General features: G+C 38.2%; 1 long non-coding RNA gene across 1 annotated transcript; it reads left to right on the top strand.

Moving 5' to 3' along the window:
- The first annotated feature begins 1416 nt into the window (after positions 1–1416).
- On the top strand, positions 1417–9935 carry LOC121402148. Its single transcript, XR_005966612.1, has 4 exons — positions 1417–1679; positions 6749–6960; positions 7775–7902; positions 9054–9935. It is a non-coding gene; the product is annotated as an uncharacterized LOC121402148 (long non-coding RNA).
- The last annotated feature ends 7604 nt before the right edge of the window (positions 9936–17539 follow it).

The following is a 17539-nucleotide window of genomic DNA, read 5'->3' as shown; positions in this document are numbered from 1 at the left end:
TGAGTGCATGCTTGGGTGCGCATACGCGAAACTGCGTGCGCAGAAGCGCAATCACAAGAAAATATCCGTGGCAGTCGGGGAGAGCCGGGACTGGACAATGGGGTGGGAGTCAGAGCAGGTACGTGCCTGGTGCCCCCCCCCAGCTTTGTGCCCTAGGCACGTGCTTACTCTGCCTACCCCTAGTTCCGGCCCTGGTGCTGGAATTAGCCTGGAAATCCGACTATTTATGCCTTTTTTCTGGCAAAAATCTGAAAAATTCAGACTTTAAGGGATCGAGTGATTCGGGGAAAAAAACATGAAAAAATAATTTTATTTGGATTTTTTCTCAAATTCTTCGTGTTTGTCTCAGATTAAATCGTGCTTTTTTAATAATAAATAAGGTTCAATCGTGGATTCTAGTTTGGTTGGATTTTTTTAATTTAAATACTTAAAATACTTTAAATACTTAAATTTGGATTTTGATAAATAAGGCCCCCCAAATTGTAATACAAGATGCCCCTGCTGCTTGATCATGCATGACCTAGGGCCTCATTTATACAGCAAGAGTGAAGTTAAAAAACCTGTATTAGACTTCAGCTGAAAAATTTCAGGCATATTGGGGCCATTTAACAGGTTCAAGCTCCAGTAGGCCTGAACCATTGCAGTTGCGGTCTAAGCCAATGTTTCAATAAAGGGTTTTCAACTTGGATCAATTTTAGGGTGCTGTACATTCCTCTTCTAGAATGGTCTCATTTCCAGGTGCCAATTATTGCATTATTGATGATTTACTTGTTGTGCTTGAAATTACTGGAATTACCTCCATGTCCATGGGTGACACTTTCAGGGTCCTAGTTTCCATGTCTGCCCTTTTGTGCTATTCCTCAGAGCAGACTGGGCAGGTACATTGGAGCTCCCGACCAGTTGATACAAGTTGCTAGAAAGATGTGTGGGAGGATTGATAGCAGCAATGTGCAGGTAGTAGTACATTGTATTTGCTTTTGTAAATGATCCCTCTCATCTATTCTTTAAAGGAGAAGGAAAGTTGTTTACCACTTGGGGGTGCTCCTATCAGCAGAAAACGACACTGGCCTGGGGTTATACCAGTGAGCACCATGGAGCACTTCTCTTCTGGCTTCTTCTTTCTTCAAATTTCCAGGGGCAGAAGTAAGAAAAAACTGACTTTTAAGTTAAAGTTTGGCTTTTCACTCTAATGCATATGAAAACACTCTGTTTGGAACTGGGTATTGCAGCAATATCTTTCTATAGTTATACTATAACATATTACTACAGGTATGGGATCTGTTTTCCAGAACGCTGGGGACCTGGGGGTTTCGAGGAAAATGAATCTTTCCATCATTTCGATCTTCATACCTCAAGTCTGCTAGAAAATTATGTAAACTTTAAATAAACCCAATACACTGGTTTTGCTTCCAATAAGGATTAACTATATCTTGGTTTGGATCAAGTATAAGGTACTGTTTTATTATTACAGAGAAAAAATTGGATTATTAGATTATTTTGGAGACAGCCGTTCCTTTCTGAATAATGGGTTTCTGAATAACGGATCTGATTGCTGTACAGCAAAATCCTACACCTCAATAGGTAACAAGTCCTATTCTGTATTTCTGCACAGGTACAGACTATTTTAAAAGCCCTTGGATAACAAGAAAGATTCTTTATTCCTCTTAGTTCCTGTTGAAGTAAGTAACAGTAATTTATTCAGGCGGAAATTTCATAGTAGCTGACTTTAATTAAAATTATTAAAGATAGGAGACAAATGTTTTGTAGGCTGCTTGACTGCGTTTTAACTGGTAACCTCAGACCCTCATTAGAAATGTTTTTTTATAGCTTCTGTATGCAGTCCCTTAATGTGAGGCGTGTTTCTTAGCAAGGGGTTTATAAACTGGTGATAATGGCGCTCTGTAGATCCCTTTGCTGGGAGAGATGAGAAGAAAGCAGGCTGCACAATAGCACAGGTCTACAGACCTTTCTTTGGTTTCATGTGAGATGTTAATTGAGAGGATGGGATAATTAACAGAGTTGACTGTCTCTAACTTCTTCCCTTAAGATGTATTCAGTCTTAAAGCACGTGTAAGGATTTTCACTTACAATTTTACATGCTTTGTTTGAAAGAGGAAATTCAACTCAAAATTAAATTAACATATTAGTGAAGAGAGTTGGAATGTAAGATAATGCGTGTGCCTTTAAACTAAGAATGTTAATTCAAAATCATGTAATATAATAGTAATAATGGTAGTAATAATTGTATCAAATTCCAGCTGACTATATAAGATCATAAACTTATTCCTAAATGATCTTTGACCAATCTATGCCATGCTAAAAGTACTTTTTATTATAGCAGAATAATAATTTAATAATTCACCAAGAATACCACAATGGCATGTGTTAAGTGATACATTATTATATACCCTAGTTATTGTCAGGGGACTTGCGTAGCCATATGTTGACATACTCAGGTTCTCATCTGCACTGTTCATGCTTCATCAAAAGTCATTGTCAGAGCACTTGTACTCACATGGACCTTTCACCAACACAATGTTCCATCATAGTTATGTACATATTCTGCTACAATTTGTTTTCTGTTTATAGATCCCAAACTATTTCTCAATGCTAGGCCATCATCAGCCATTGTGGGTACACTAAGCATTTGAATTGAAGGATTCGAACTAAAAATCTTTCGACTATTCGACCACTCGATAGTCGAAGTACTGTCTCTTTAAAAAAAAACTTCGACCCCCTAGTTCGCCATCTAGAAGCTACCGAACTCAATGTTAGCCTATGGGGAAGGTCCCCATAGGCTTTCCTAAGTTTTTTTGATCGAAGGATATTCCTTCGATCGTTGGATTAAAATCCTTTTAATCGTTTGGTTCAAAGGATTTTATCGTTCGATCGAAGGAATAATCCTTTGATCGTTCGATCGAACTATTTGCGCTAAAATCCTTCGACTTGGATATTCGAAGTCGAAGGATTTTAATTCCCAGTTGAAGATCGAGTGTTAATTAACCCTCGATATTCGACCCTTGGTGAATCGGCCCCTTAAAGTGTAGTTAAAAGATTCTGATTCTAATTTGTGTCTTTCCCTATATGGTCACCTCCCCTTGAAAGAAAGCTTAAGATTCTAGGTGGGGGGGGAGGGGCTGTGATTCTGGTGGAGCTCAGTCAGCCTGTCTGTACAAGGAATTCAGTCTTCATGATTCTCTTTGGTGCCATGAGGATCATCAACACAGGTGGAAGTGTCAGGATTGCATCTTGTTTTGGCTTCTGAGGATACCAACATGTAGAGTCATCATTTGTTCTTCATACGATCATGTCGGAAAAAGTCAACGTTACTCAAAGTCCTTGGTCATAGACTGTATCATCTACTTGTTTGGAATGTTTTTTATTGAAATGAGTAGATCTTTACCCAGTTTTGCTCCCAACACACTGGGTCGCATATCAGAATAATCCAATTCCCTGGTCTTTGATTGGATCATAATAGGGTCTTAGGAGACCAGTTGGTATAGGACTGCAACAACCTTCTGACCTGATGAGATTTTTTAATCTGTTCGATAAATATCTACCAGCTCTTGTAAAACCCATGTATGCCCACCTAATAAGTAGAATGAATAAGCATCTTAATTTGTAGAGTACATACAAATCATCTTCTACAACCCTTAATAGTATAGCAAGAGCATTTTGCCCCAAAGTGAATACATTAGAACCCCACTTTTAAATTTTACCTGGGAAATGTAAACTCTGGGAAAACACAAATTGTGGGAAGAATATAATGTTGTTTACCTGCACTGGACCATAAATAATTAACATTGTTTCTGGGAAAATATTAATTCTAGGTATGTAAAAATGGAGTTCTACTATAGTTACCCCATTACATTTCTCCATTTTTTCTTGTAATTAAGAAAAATCTTTCTCTTTTCATTGAGGATCAGACACAAAAGGCCGGTTGTAATAGTTAGATCTAACACTACTTTAAGGGGCAGATTTATTGAGGTTAGACTGGTAAATTCAAATTTTCAAATTTTTTTGTGTGTCAAAACTCACAAATTTGAATTTAAAAGCAACCACTCAAATATAAATTCTAATGTGAGATTTATCCCACTTGGACCATGAAAACAGTTCTAATTTGAATATTCACCACCTGAAACCTGCCGAATTAATTTACAAGTCAATGACAGAGGTCCATTGAACCATTTGAATATGTTAAAAGCCTTCCAGACATTCAAGTTTTTTTTCAAAGGAAAATTAGATTCAACTTTCGTTCGTATTCAATTCAAATTCGAATCACATTTTTGGGTCTTTCCCATTCGATCATATTTTAGATGTTCAATGTTTTCCATAAATATCCTCCCATTCCAGTTGTGAGTACATTTGAATTTATGAGAGTAAAATAAATTTCTCATCAATTTGAAATTTGACCTTTTATCTACCCCTTAGTTTTTAATCATTTGAACATATTGGGGCATGAGAAGTTTGGCCATAATTTATAAAATATAGGAAGGCAAAATTTTGTTTTGAAGGTAAACATTAGCCTTATGTTGTTCTAATGCTCAGTAAAGTTGTCTTGTAATAAGGAAAATCCTTTGCAAGCATTCATTTTAGATAATTGCATTAAAAAAATGTTGATTATCCTTCAAAGTAAATGCCCCTTTAAAAAAGAATAAAGAAACAGCTCACCACAGTAAGTAGAAAACAAAAAAAGGATACTAGATACTTAGATACTTAGATACTAGGGGATTGTGAGAGGCAGATGAAGTCTTCACAATAACTAATGTAGAAAATAGGAAAAAACAGCCCATTAAATTTGCCTTCTATAAATAATGAATGATTCTTTTTTTCATCTCCTATATGTGCCTGTCATTCCCAGTATGAGCAGTAAAATTACTGGAGGCTGGATTAACGTATACTTGCTGACCTTAAATATGACTCCCAAGTGGGAAGTCTAATAGTTAAAAGACATCGAGGTAATGTAGCTCAGACAGGAAGCGCAAGCAAAAACAATGATAAAAAGCAGAAAATGCCCGTGACATATAAAAACGAGTTAATTGCAGAGAATGTATTGGAGTTTAATTTTATGCTTCAAAGCCATTTATCTGAGATGACGACCAAGTTTCAGAAACTGTTCTCAACCACCTGTAGATTACAGCTGATGATTGTACAAGGAGAAACCTTTTTGGCTTTTTTTGGCATGTGATCTGTATGAATTCTAATCACACCCTATGTGCTATGTGGTAAGAGACATAGTGGGAAGGAGGTCCCTGCCCGTAGAGCTTACAGTCTAAGTGGATGGGAGGCTAACATTCAGGTACAAATTGGAGATGAAAAAGTGTAAGGTAAGGCATAGTCAGTAGGGACAGGACTAGGCTACTGTTCTAGTGGTCCAAAAGGTAGACTCTTAGTTTTTTATTGAAGAGATTAAGAGAGGATTCCTTACAGAGGAATTCAGGGATGGAATTCCAGAGGTAAGGAGCAGCAAGATAGAAGGGTTTGAGACGAGAGGTGGCAGTGGATGTGGATGGTGTGAAGAGAAGGTGGCTTTGAGAAGAGCAGACAAGATGACCAGGAACATATAGTGAGATAAGAGAAGAAATGTAGTGAGGAGCGGAGGAGCGAAGGGCTTTGAATGTTAGTAGAAGGGTTTTATATGCTATGCTTTGCTTAACAGGCAGCCATGCTAGGGATTTTAGTTGGGGTTGAGCAGGTTCCCTTTTAGGAGAGAGCAGAAGGATCTTGTTAGCCAGGTCCGGACTGAGAATTAAAATAGGCCCTGGCATTTCAGGTACACAAAGACCCAATCAGCCCACAGAAAAACCCAAACAGCCCCCCACCAGCCCACTAAATACTGACTTCCTATGGCACCTTATAGCAGCCCCTCTGGCATTTGCCACAGATTGCCAGTCCGGGCCTGCTGGTAGCAGAGTTTAAGATTGATTGGAGGGGTGAGAGATGGGAGCCAGGAAGACCAGTTAGGAGGAGATTACAATAGTCTAAACATGATAAGATATTTCCATGGATTAGTGTTTTGGCTGTTGTTTGTGAAAGAAACGGGCGTATCCTGGCTATATTGTGGAGGAAGAAATGACAGGTTTTGGCAGTATTATTAATATGATTAGAGAAGGAGAGGGACTGATCAAAGATGACCCTAAGCAGCGTGCTGAGTTAACTGGGTTAATATTCATGCCATCAATAGTAATGGTGAAAGGAAAATAGGATATTACTGTATCCTATTAAACAAGAAGACATACAGGTGACTTGCTATAGTTGCTTTGCTCCAGAACGTTAACAAAACAATACAATACAAATACGTCACCTCACCTTTTGTAGCTTAGTTTTTCCTTGGTGCTAGACAGTGCCTTCCTTGTGGATGTGCATTTCATTTCCAACCTGTCTGTCACCCTGTGTCTTATTACTGAGCTAACCTGAGACTGGCATTTGATAATTACTTATAGATTGGGACAATGGAATTGACAATGTACTTTTTGAAGGACAGAATACGCAAACCCCTCTGGCAATTGAATTACATTAATTTCAAAGCCTAACATTAATTTAATTATGATAATGCACTATAAGATTTCATGAACATAATTATTAGAACTAGATACATTTGAGTACCAACAAATCTTTGCCTATATAAACGCGGCTTAATTGCACTGGAAAGGAGCAATGTGTACATTGTATTAAAAGGAAATATTGTTATAGTCTCACAGCTTTGTTAAGGTTTAGCATATGTTGTAATATTCCACTTATGTTTCAGGGGTCAAAACTGTCTCGGAATCTGCCGTCATACCACACACCAGGCACCGTTCTGCTAATCAGCTCCGGGTAACCATTGCCTTGACAGTTCTGTTCTGTTGGTTCTGTTGACAGTCGTTGCACTTCAATGCACTCATATTTACTCCGCTGCCACAGCAGGTACCTACAGAAGTCAATTATTCAGACTCCAAATGGCCCATAATCTTGACATAGGTATGATTACTTTTTACTCTCACTAGACTATAGCTCATTTGTAAATACATTTGAATTTCAACTGTACTGGTATCTGTCTACTTGTTCAAGGTTTGTTGGCAGAGTCACAATGATATACATCAAGCAGTTTACTGAAGTTAAAAAAGTGTAAAACCCCTCTCTGTCTAGTTGCCGACCAATTGTTAATACCATGTTAATTGCCAATATCTATATTGTTCAGTTCTTAGGTTTCTGATAATTAAGAATAATTTCAATAAATATTTAAAAAAACCAATTGTGATTCGTTATTACGTGATTGGTGTTTGAATCCGGGAAGTGATTGCCCTATTAGGTGCTTTGTGCCTTTAAGTAATGGTTAAAAGTTACTTATAGCATACTAAATTAAGTGAATATAAATTACTTAAGTGATTTAAATTGATTGATTGAAGTGCTAGTGCAATATTATTCTAAATTCATAGTTATAATAAGACGATGAATTAATTTAATAATTGTGCCTGCACAAATCCGGGTAATAAACTAATTCAGAATTACCCCAAAAATTTGGGGTAATTCTGAATTAGTTTATTACCCGGGGTAATTTGGGGTAATTCTGAATTAGTTTATTACCCGTTTGTATTTTATAGTCTATATTTCTGAGGAAAAGTGTGCCGGAAAGACACCGTTTGCTCTTTAGATCTAAAATAAAGGACTATATAAGATTCTTGGCAATTTTGTGGATATTTTATAAATCCCTAAACTGCATTTAGATTCTGTGCATTCCAGTTTTTAACCCTTCCATTCTTGACATGTATATGCCTCTTTATCTGACCTGCAGGACATTGATTTGATGAATACATCTTGCCATATGTTGCACACAGCACAACGTTGATTTCAGATGAAAAGAAGATCATGTGCGCCAATAGAGTTCCAGAAATGAATAACTATTCAGATACATTTGAAGATGTAAGAAAGCTGGTAGATATATTGTGAAATTGTTAATAACGTATGATATATATATTTGTATACAGGTTTGGGATCTGTTATCCAGAAAACTGTGATCCAGAAAGTTCTGAATTACGGAAAGGAAGCCACCCATAGGCTTCATTTTATCCAAATAAACCAAATTTTTTAAAAATTACTTCTCTCTGTAAAAATAAAACAGAACCATGTACTTGATCCAAACTAAGATATAATTACTCCTTATTAGATGCAAAACCAGCCTATTTGGGTTTATTTAATGATTACATGATTTTCTAGTAAATTTAAGGTTTTCAGATCCAAATTATGGAACAATCCATTATCTGGAAAACCCCAGGTCCCAAGAATTCTATATAACATGTCCCATTCCAGTACATTGAAATCAGATTTGTCCAACCTTATGTTAGCATATCTTTTTCTATATCTTCAAGTTTAGGTAGAAAATAATTAAGGTTGGGGAGGCTTAGCCTGCCCTAAAGAAGACCATATTTAATTATATAGTTCTAGATTCTCAAATGGTAAGCCTGCCCAAACAAAGATGTCTCTATCCTCCGATGAGATTTTTGGAAAATTAAGCACTTAATATGTTCATACTGTAAATCATAGAGTATTGACAAATCAGTGGCTGCTGCAAAGCCTCTTCAGAGGCTAAGCTTTTAATCAGAACTATGGCTTGATCATTTGCTTGCACTCTATAATTCTAAAAGTTGAACAAAGCTTGACATATACTGAGCAGAGGTCCTATTGACTTCAATGCATTAATGACAACTGTGCAAGTAAAATCATTTGCACTTACTGTACCCAGGTAAATATATGCCAGACTTCCATGCTAATAGAATATCACTTTTAGTGTGCTGGGCTTTTCATAAAATAGAGGGGTTAAAGAATCTTACATATGCTCTCCTTGCGATGTACATTGACTATAAGTAACACAAGGACTTCATTACAGCACTAATCAACTCGCTCACCTTTAAGACCCTAAGTAATGATGGATTTGAAATGCACAGGCAAAGGAGTCAGCTCATAATGCTGCAGCCATGAATATTGTAGCTGAAAGGTATTGTATGCAGCTGCAAGAGCGTGCTGTTTAATTCTGATCCCAATTTTCAAATTAAGGTTCTTCTTTGGCATTTCAGAATGGATTTTCAGAGATGGGTGTGCAGAGCTGCTGCTTGCCTGATGTAGGATTAGGCGAAGGGAAGCCTGGAGTGGAAGAGAAAATGAAGATATGACAGAGGCCACACTGAGTTCAAGCAAAATTAGGCCTGCAGAATGCAAAAGAAATCCCACCGGTGACAAGTGCCATCTTCTAGGTCATTCTGCCATGCTGCCTGCTGCCAATTTTTTATAACAAGAACAGATAGAGGAGGCTGGATATTTACCCGCCTAGTGCATGGAAAGGTAATTCAGATGAGCCTTGCTGATCTTGCACGGACAGACCTAGAAAAAAAGCAAGCCTGTACTCATACACTTAGTTATGTTCCCTGTACAGGTTTGGTTCACACATAGATAGACTTTGTTACTCATAAGCACATTCAAATTACAACACTATGGTGAAAACACTGCACCCAATCGAAGTCACTGTGCCAGAATGTTTTCTATGGCTTTGGAGACAGAATAGTGTGTTCCATTATGTTGCACAGGTTCTACTTGGAGTCTCACTGTGTCCTTCTTTATTCTTCTTGCAAAGATTTGCAAAGAATGTTAAATATTTGTATTCTAGCTTATATATATATATATTTATACACCCATACAATATTGAAAGTAGATAAAATTCCTTTAGAATAATTCTTTGTTAAGGAACTGGTAGTTGTAGGTTTGTTGGGTTGCTTGAAAGACCAGTATGGTTTCTTCACCATCACCAGTTATGTAGCCTGATCCTACTTTTTCATAATGGAGTCTGTGGGACACGGCCTTCCGATAATTCGTAGCCTTATAGATGTTCTGTTCTTACCCTTTCAAACAACAGTAAATAATGCTTATTTTCACTCTGTAGGGATCAGATTTGATTGGGCAGCACTCCCACTTTGATTGGGTAACACTTTCTTCCGATCCTAAATCACTCCTCAGTTTGAAAGAGTGGCCGAAAAATATTAGTTATTGTATTTATCCACTACACAGCTTATATTGGTGCTTCCTAGCGTAGGAAATTAGACTGAGACTAATTCCCTTTCTTTAAAGGACCCTTTGAAGAATTATGAAGAAGAAATCAATTGATTGAAAGAGATGAGACCTTTATATTCATTTGTAGAGCCCTGTCTGTGCAATTCCTTCCCTTCTAGCAATAATCTGCGGATAAAAACACTGGCGTTTTGGTATTTGAATTGTCCCAAAATAAATACCCTACAAGGATATGTAGAAAAAAGGATCCACATTGTAGTTAATTGTGATATTACAATAGCAGGGGAAATGAGAACCTTTAGAGGGCCATGAAAACAAATTAGTGCAAAAGATGACAATTTTTGACATATATTTCCCTCCCCTCCACACCAGAGGGAGGTTTCTACTGAAAAACAAAATTCAGCCGTACTATTTCACATGCTGCTATCAACAAGCTTCTGTGATCTAATTCTAATGAATTTCATCCAAGCTTAAACCATCTGTCTGCGAATTTCAGACATTTCAGATTTCCCCCAGAATTTGAACATCAGGGAAGACAGACAAGGCATTTTGTGCACCCACACTTGCACAATAACCTTGCTAAGCACAGGCAATACCCAGTTAAAAAAAAAATAGTCAGAAAAGCTGTTTTATTCCATAAACCTGACACAGCGAAAGCCGAGCGCAGGTTCTAACAATTGAATCTGAAACACGTTCTTTTTCTATCTCATAAGAGATGATAGAATGAAAAACAGGGGGGGGGGGGTAAAAAAGTTGGTGATTTTATTCAAACAAAGAAGCTTGAAATCTATGAACATGAAAATTCAGAAGCTCCTGGCAAATTGAATTCTAATTAGTAAGCTATTTTTCTTTTAGACAGATGAGGGATGCCCCCTATTGACATTAGGCGGCAGGCTGGTAAAAAAAAAATTTAAAAAAAAAGGGAGAGAGGGGCGGAGGGAATTGAGGGGCAGATGCAGGGCTAGCCAGCAAACACTGCAGATTGCAAATTATATTTCAAACACTGCCAAGTCCCAAGTTTTGGCATGCGATTTAAAATGACACCCTTGAATAAGGATAAAGAAGCCCTCAGCTAGAAGATAAAAATGAGGGTGTTTTATGCTGTGATAAGTCTTTGCTTAAAAACCCACGTGGTCTAGTGTTCATCAGGGTTTTAAAATATTCATAGATAGAAGAAATGAAGACATACATTTGTTGCTTGGTCAAATGAAAACCTATTCTGCATATTAATAGACCTGAGCTTTACATTAAAAGGGACAGACCAAAGCAAAACATCTACAGAGGTATCTTTGAATCCCACTTGGCCGGTCTTACCCATAGTAGAGAGGATTTTTTTTTAATTCTTTCATTATTTAATTTAATTTAGTTTTTAGCCACCGGCTTAGGGCAAACTGCAATTGATGCAAACAGTAGGGCCTCAGTTTGGACATACATGCTGATTCAATATTGCAATCCACAAACTCTAACCAAACAAATAATACTCATACCTCCCCACCTGGTAAACGCGTATATTTTAATTCAGTGGTGTCCCTCTTTTATTAATATATGAGTAACATGTTGTGGTTTACTAGTTAGCACCCTGACTTGGACACAGCACTGCAAGGAGTTTGTATGTTCTCCCTGTGTACGAGTGGGTTTTTTTATTGCAGTTCCTCCACACTACAAAAACAGGGTGGTTAATTGGCTCAATATAATAACCATGGCATGTTATGGGAATGTGATAGAGACCATAGATTGTAAGCTCTACAGGGGTAGCCACATGTGAATGATGGTGTAAAGCACTGCAGCACAATCTAAAACCTCCTCTATAAGATGATGATGACTAAGACAATGACATTGATATACAAGCACTGATTCAAACATAGTAATAATAAAGCTGTTTTTGGTTATGTTTTCCAAACTCTCCTTCCAACATGGGGTGTGAGTTTCTCTTCTTCGTGAAGGCTGTTATCATGTTATGAACTAAAATCCCAAACATTTGGGATGGTGGTCCCCAACCAGTGGCACACAAGCAACATGCTGCTCACCAACCCTTTGGATGTTGCTCCCTGTGACCTCAAAATACCTAAAGGTGCTTATTTTTCGATTCTTGACTTTCTAGAGTTTTAATTGCATAAAAATCAGGTTTACTGCCAAGCAGAGTCTCTAGTAGGCTGCAAATAGAGTGTAGCAGTGGGTCGGGTACCTGGGAGTTACCCGCAAAAACCTGCTGTACCCTGGTAAAGGTTTCAGGACCGGGTTCGTAGGGTTTGTGGGTTGTGGACTGGTCGCGTATCTTCTCAAATACGAGTTTTACTCCTTTTTTTCTGATCACGCCTACTTCTAATGACAGCACTTCCTGCTTCTTGATGGTCAGTGGATTGGGTTGTGGATAAGGTACTTGCGGGTTGGGTCAGGTAGAGGGTCCAAGCGGGTAAGTATGCAGGTTGCGTGTCCGTGTGCAGGTTGCAAGTTGTGTTTAATAAATTAGTTCCTCGCAGAACTCTAGCTGCCAGTCTACATAGGGCTATCAAATAATCAACCATAACACGTATTTGGCATCCCTTGTGCTTGTGTTGCTCCCCAACTCTTTTCACTTTGATTGTGGCACATGGGTATAAAAAGGTTGGGGACCTCGATCTATACAATAAGGAGCATTAAAGGGGAACTAAAGTCTAAAATAGAATAATTCTAGAAATGTTGTATTTTGTATACTAAATATAAACATAAACTTACTGCACCAGAAGCCTAAGTAAAAGAATGATTTGTGCTTTCAAAGTTGGTCACAGGGGGCTGTCATCTTGTAACTTTGTTAAACATCTTTGCAAGACCAAGACTACGCACATGCTCATTGTGGTCTGGGCTTCAGTTGGGAGGTTATGCTTAGCTATCATCATAAATTATCAAAACAGCACAAGTCAAATCATATCTGCCATAGCCGATACAGCATGACTGATTAATAATCAGAATATGCAGACTGCACTGGGTCTGCAGATACAAATCTTTACAGCGAAACAAACAAAGCTGCCTGAGTTCTGGGAAACAAGGGGGGGGCGGCTCCCCCATGCTGTTTGAAAGTATGATTGTTTCCCTGCAGAGCAGTTAGGGACTGTTGGAAGTTTCCTATCTTCAGCAGTCAGAGCAAGTAAAACAAAGGGGGAATTTCACTGCATACATTTAGGTTTCTTATAAAAACAGTACATAGTATATATAAATATTTCAACAGTGTCAAGAACAGAGTACCATGGGACCCTAGTTTTTTAATGACTAAATTCTAAGTGCCCGGGTTCTTCAGAGTCTCAGAATGAATTCTAAGATGAGCTTCTCATAGATTTCTACTAAACAAAATGGGTTAAAATGTATGAATTCTTCATTTCAGAACTGTGCTACAACATGAATAACAAAACAGGGCGTCCATGTTACTGCCTGAAGTCAATGTTAAAGTGACTGAAACATAAAATAAAAAGAATAAGGGCCATTTTGGCCAAGTTCCAACAAATCTACCTTGTATTCCTGCAAACCAGTGGCAGTGCTGTTTGTATTAATTTGCAAGTAAGATAGTGAATCTGGCACAGACACAGAGAGTGTGACGTATATGATTTTTCTTGGCAAGGAATTACTTTAGTGAGAGTATAGAGCGCCTTGTTACCTTCCTAGTCATGAGCAGTAATTTATTTTGCACAGTTAGCAATGAATGCTCATCACATTTCAATGACTGGCAGAAAAAGGAGGTGAGCATTCAACTCAATGTATTTATTAGTGTTACATATTGCTCTTCTTTCTTCTCTGACTCCATGGTTGACCTAATCTTATTGGTGTGTTTAAAATTAGATATTAAAGAGAATGTGGCTGTGTCAAAACTGTATGATAAATGAGAAAAAAGAATTCCAGTAGGCACAGAGCATGTCAATGAATTAGTCTGCAAGTCTTTCTACTCCTGTATACCCTGTTTCATATTATCACATGTCTGTATGGGAATTAAATATACATCCAAAGTTCCTTGCTATGTATTAGCCATTTATCCATTTACATCTTCATGTAGATGTACAAATTAAAAGTAGTTTTCATATGTATTCTACTAAAACCATTCATTCCAAAAATAAAGGCACTACATATAAAAACCGAAGGTTATGCAAAATCAGTATAAAATCATGTGGTAATGAGATGGGCTAGTTCATAATACCATTGCTCAGTGAACTCTGCAACCACATTATGAAACATCAGTTTTGAAACAAATAAAGTTTGTAGATTTAAACATTAACAGCGATCCTGCCTGTGCAGTCTGTGTGGCTGAACTGGGGATGTCTGGAATTTTGGGGAATATCTTCCTCCTGTTTTTTTGGGGTCAGCTGCCATCTCTGGTCGTAGTTATCTGACACTGTGGGTCAAGACTCCTTGTAGATTAAAAATGTTACTGATATAAGAAATCAATGGTACATTAACCATTCAGTCATTGTCCCAAGAACATTTAGGATTCCATACAAGTGTTCACTAATGATGGGTGAATTTGCCAATTTTCCGTGAAAAGTCAATGGGCATCAAAATGATTTTGACTCAAGTTAATTTCGGCGCCAGCGACAATTGTTTTACGCAAGCCTATTTGGGCCAAATGCATTAAAATCAATGGGCACACGACTATTCTGACGCACGCCGAAATTTTTCCAATACACCAGGTTTTTCAATGACAAATTTTATTCACTGGTGGCGAAACACAGAAATTTGCCGCAAAATTTCTGTTTACCCAAAATCTCACCCTAACTGACCTTAATTGGGCTTTCAGGGGTATTTCAGAAAACAAATAAGCATTCTCCCCTAATCTCACCCACAGGGGCAAATTCACTAAGATTCGTAGTTGCGCCAGGCGTAACTTCGCCGCACTTCGCCACACTTCGCCAGGCGTAGTTTCACCAGCGCTTCGCAAATTCACTAAAATCCGAAGTTGCGCTCAGGGGTAGCGTAAGGTTGCGAAGTTGCGCTAGCGTTGATTCGCTAAGTAAAGCGAAGTTACGCTAGCGAAGGCTAATTTGCATACGGCGCGAAATTCAAATTTCAATGGAGGAATACGTATCAGCACTACAAATGGCTAGAAAACCTTCAAATCATCAAATAAAATTTTTATTTTGCCCTACACATGTGCCCACTGTCTAGGTAAGTTGCCATGAGTTAGGAAATGTAGGGGGGAAGGAGGGGAGCCCCTAAAAAATTTTCGATCTTTTTCAGCCTATCACCCATAATATAGAAAAAACGCCAGCGTTTTTTTTTTACTTTTTTTGAAACAATCCCTATCTACTCTATTGCGCTTCGCCAGGTCTGAGGTGGCGAAGGAAGTCTAGCGTAAAAGGTAGCGTTCAGTACACTGCGCGCATTAGTGAATTTGCGTTGTTACGTCGCTAGCGAAAATTCGCCAGGCGTAAGGGTGCGAAGTAACACTAGCGAAACTACGCCAGCGTTTGTTAGTGAATTTGCGCAGTAACGAAAATGACAAACGCTAGCGAAGTAACGCTAGCGTTCGGCGCTTAGTGAATTTGCCCCTAATTGTCTTCCCACCACACCATTGGTTTAAACATCCCCCCTGGGAGCCAGTCCTCACAGTTTGGGAACCTCTCTGCCCTATGGTGTTAGGAAAAACATTCCAACCACAAATGCATGCAGTCCACCCTGGGTTAGAAGAAACAAAGGAACAAAATCTTCTTTACCTACAGTAGGACTTTTTTCTGCTTCTGCAATTCTTTCAGCTGTATGTTCTTTTTTCTTTTTCATATATTTCTTTTTTAGCTGTGGTATACACCATGCCCAGTCAAGTAAAAACAAAAGAAAAAAGGTATGAAGGGAGCTATTTCATGTAAGAGAGACTGAACCACCCATGGTAGCTAAAACATGACATGAAACAGCATTGGGACATGATTAAGTATGAATAAGTACTGAATTAATATGAAAAGTAACTATACTGAATGGGTTCTTAGTTTCATATGATGCTCTTGTATTCTGTAGGAAGAGAGCTCTATCTTCATCTCTCTAGTCAGTAGGGAAAAGTCAGACAAACATCCTTAATAAGTAAAGAAGGGCTTCATATACATTAATAAATGAACCTTTAATTATGAACATGAATGTCTTCAGCAACCAATGGAGGTTTGTATCTACAGTAAGTAAAATGATAAGCACTCTCCATGCACATCTTATAAATCAATGGAAAGAATAAATGTTTTATTGCTTTTTGATGGTGACACTGGAGGTATGTCCTTATGGCGGAAAGTTGAAGGTTGAATCATGCAGAAATATGTCAATATTTCCAAGTGCATATTTCTAACTATAAAAACTCTACTGCTAGTGATGGGCGAATTTATTTGTCAGACGTGAATTTGCCGGCGGCGATTAACGGATGCCCATTGCCTTGAATTGTCACCAGCATCAAAATTCGTGTTTTGCGAATTTTTCGATGTTTCGCTGATTTTGTGGAAAATTTGCAAATTTCATGGCGAAGCGAAACGGGACAATTCGCCCATCACTATCTACTGCAGCAACAACTGTTCAGTTTCTAGTGTCTTAGGGGCACATTTACTAAGCTCGAGTGAAGGATTCGAAGTAAAAAAACTTCGAATTTCGAAGTTTTTTTGGGGTACTTCGACCATCGACTACGAATTCGACTTCGATTTGAACGATTCGAACTAAAAATCGTTCGACTATTCGACCATTCGATAGTCGAAGTACTGTCTCTTTAAAAAAAACGTCGACATACTTCGGTAGTTTAAACCTACCGAGCTACAATGTTAGCCTATGGGGACCTTCCCCATTACTTTTCTAAGGGTTTTTTGATCAAAGGAAAATCGTTCGATCGATGGATTAAAATAGTTCGAATTGTTCGATTCGAAGGATTTAAAGGGGCCAATTCACCAAGATCAAGTGAAGGATTCGAAGTAAAAAAACTTCGAATTTCGAAGTGTTTTTTGGGCTACTTCGACCATCGAATGGGCTACTTCGACCTTCGACTTCGAATCGAAGGATTCAAACTAAAAATCGTTCGACTATTCGACCATTCGATAGTCGAAGTACTGTCTCTTTAAGAAAAAACTTTGACCCCCTAGTTCGCCACCTAAAAGCTACCAAACCCAATGTTAGCCTATGAGGAAGGTCCCCATAGGCTTGGCTAAGTTTTTTTGGTCAAAGGATAATCCTTCGATCGTTGGATTAAAATCCTTCGAATCGTTCGATTCGAAGGATTTAATCGTTCGATCAATGGATTATTCCTTTGATCGTTTGATCAAACTTTTTGCGCAAAATCCTTCGACTTCGATATTCGAAGTCGAAGGATTTTCATTCCCCAGTCGAATATCGAGGGTTTTTAACCCTCAATATTCGACCCTTGATGCATCGGCCCCCTGATCGTTCGATCGATCGTAGTATTTGCGGTAAATCCTTCGACTTTGATATTCGAAGTCGACGGATTTTACTTTGAGGGTCGAATTCGAGGGTTAATTAACCCTCAATACTCGACCCTTAGTAAATGTGCCCCTTAAAGTTCTTG

The sequence above is a fragment of the Xenopus laevis genome, chromosome 3S, assembly GCF_017654675.1.
Source record: "Xenopus laevis strain J_2021 chromosome 3S, Xenopus_laevis_v10.1, whole genome shotgun sequence".
NCBI classification, from domain to species: Eukaryota; Metazoa; Chordata; class Amphibia; order Anura; family Pipidae; genus Xenopus; species Xenopus laevis.
This window is presented reverse-complemented; position numbering and strand designations above follow the sequence as displayed.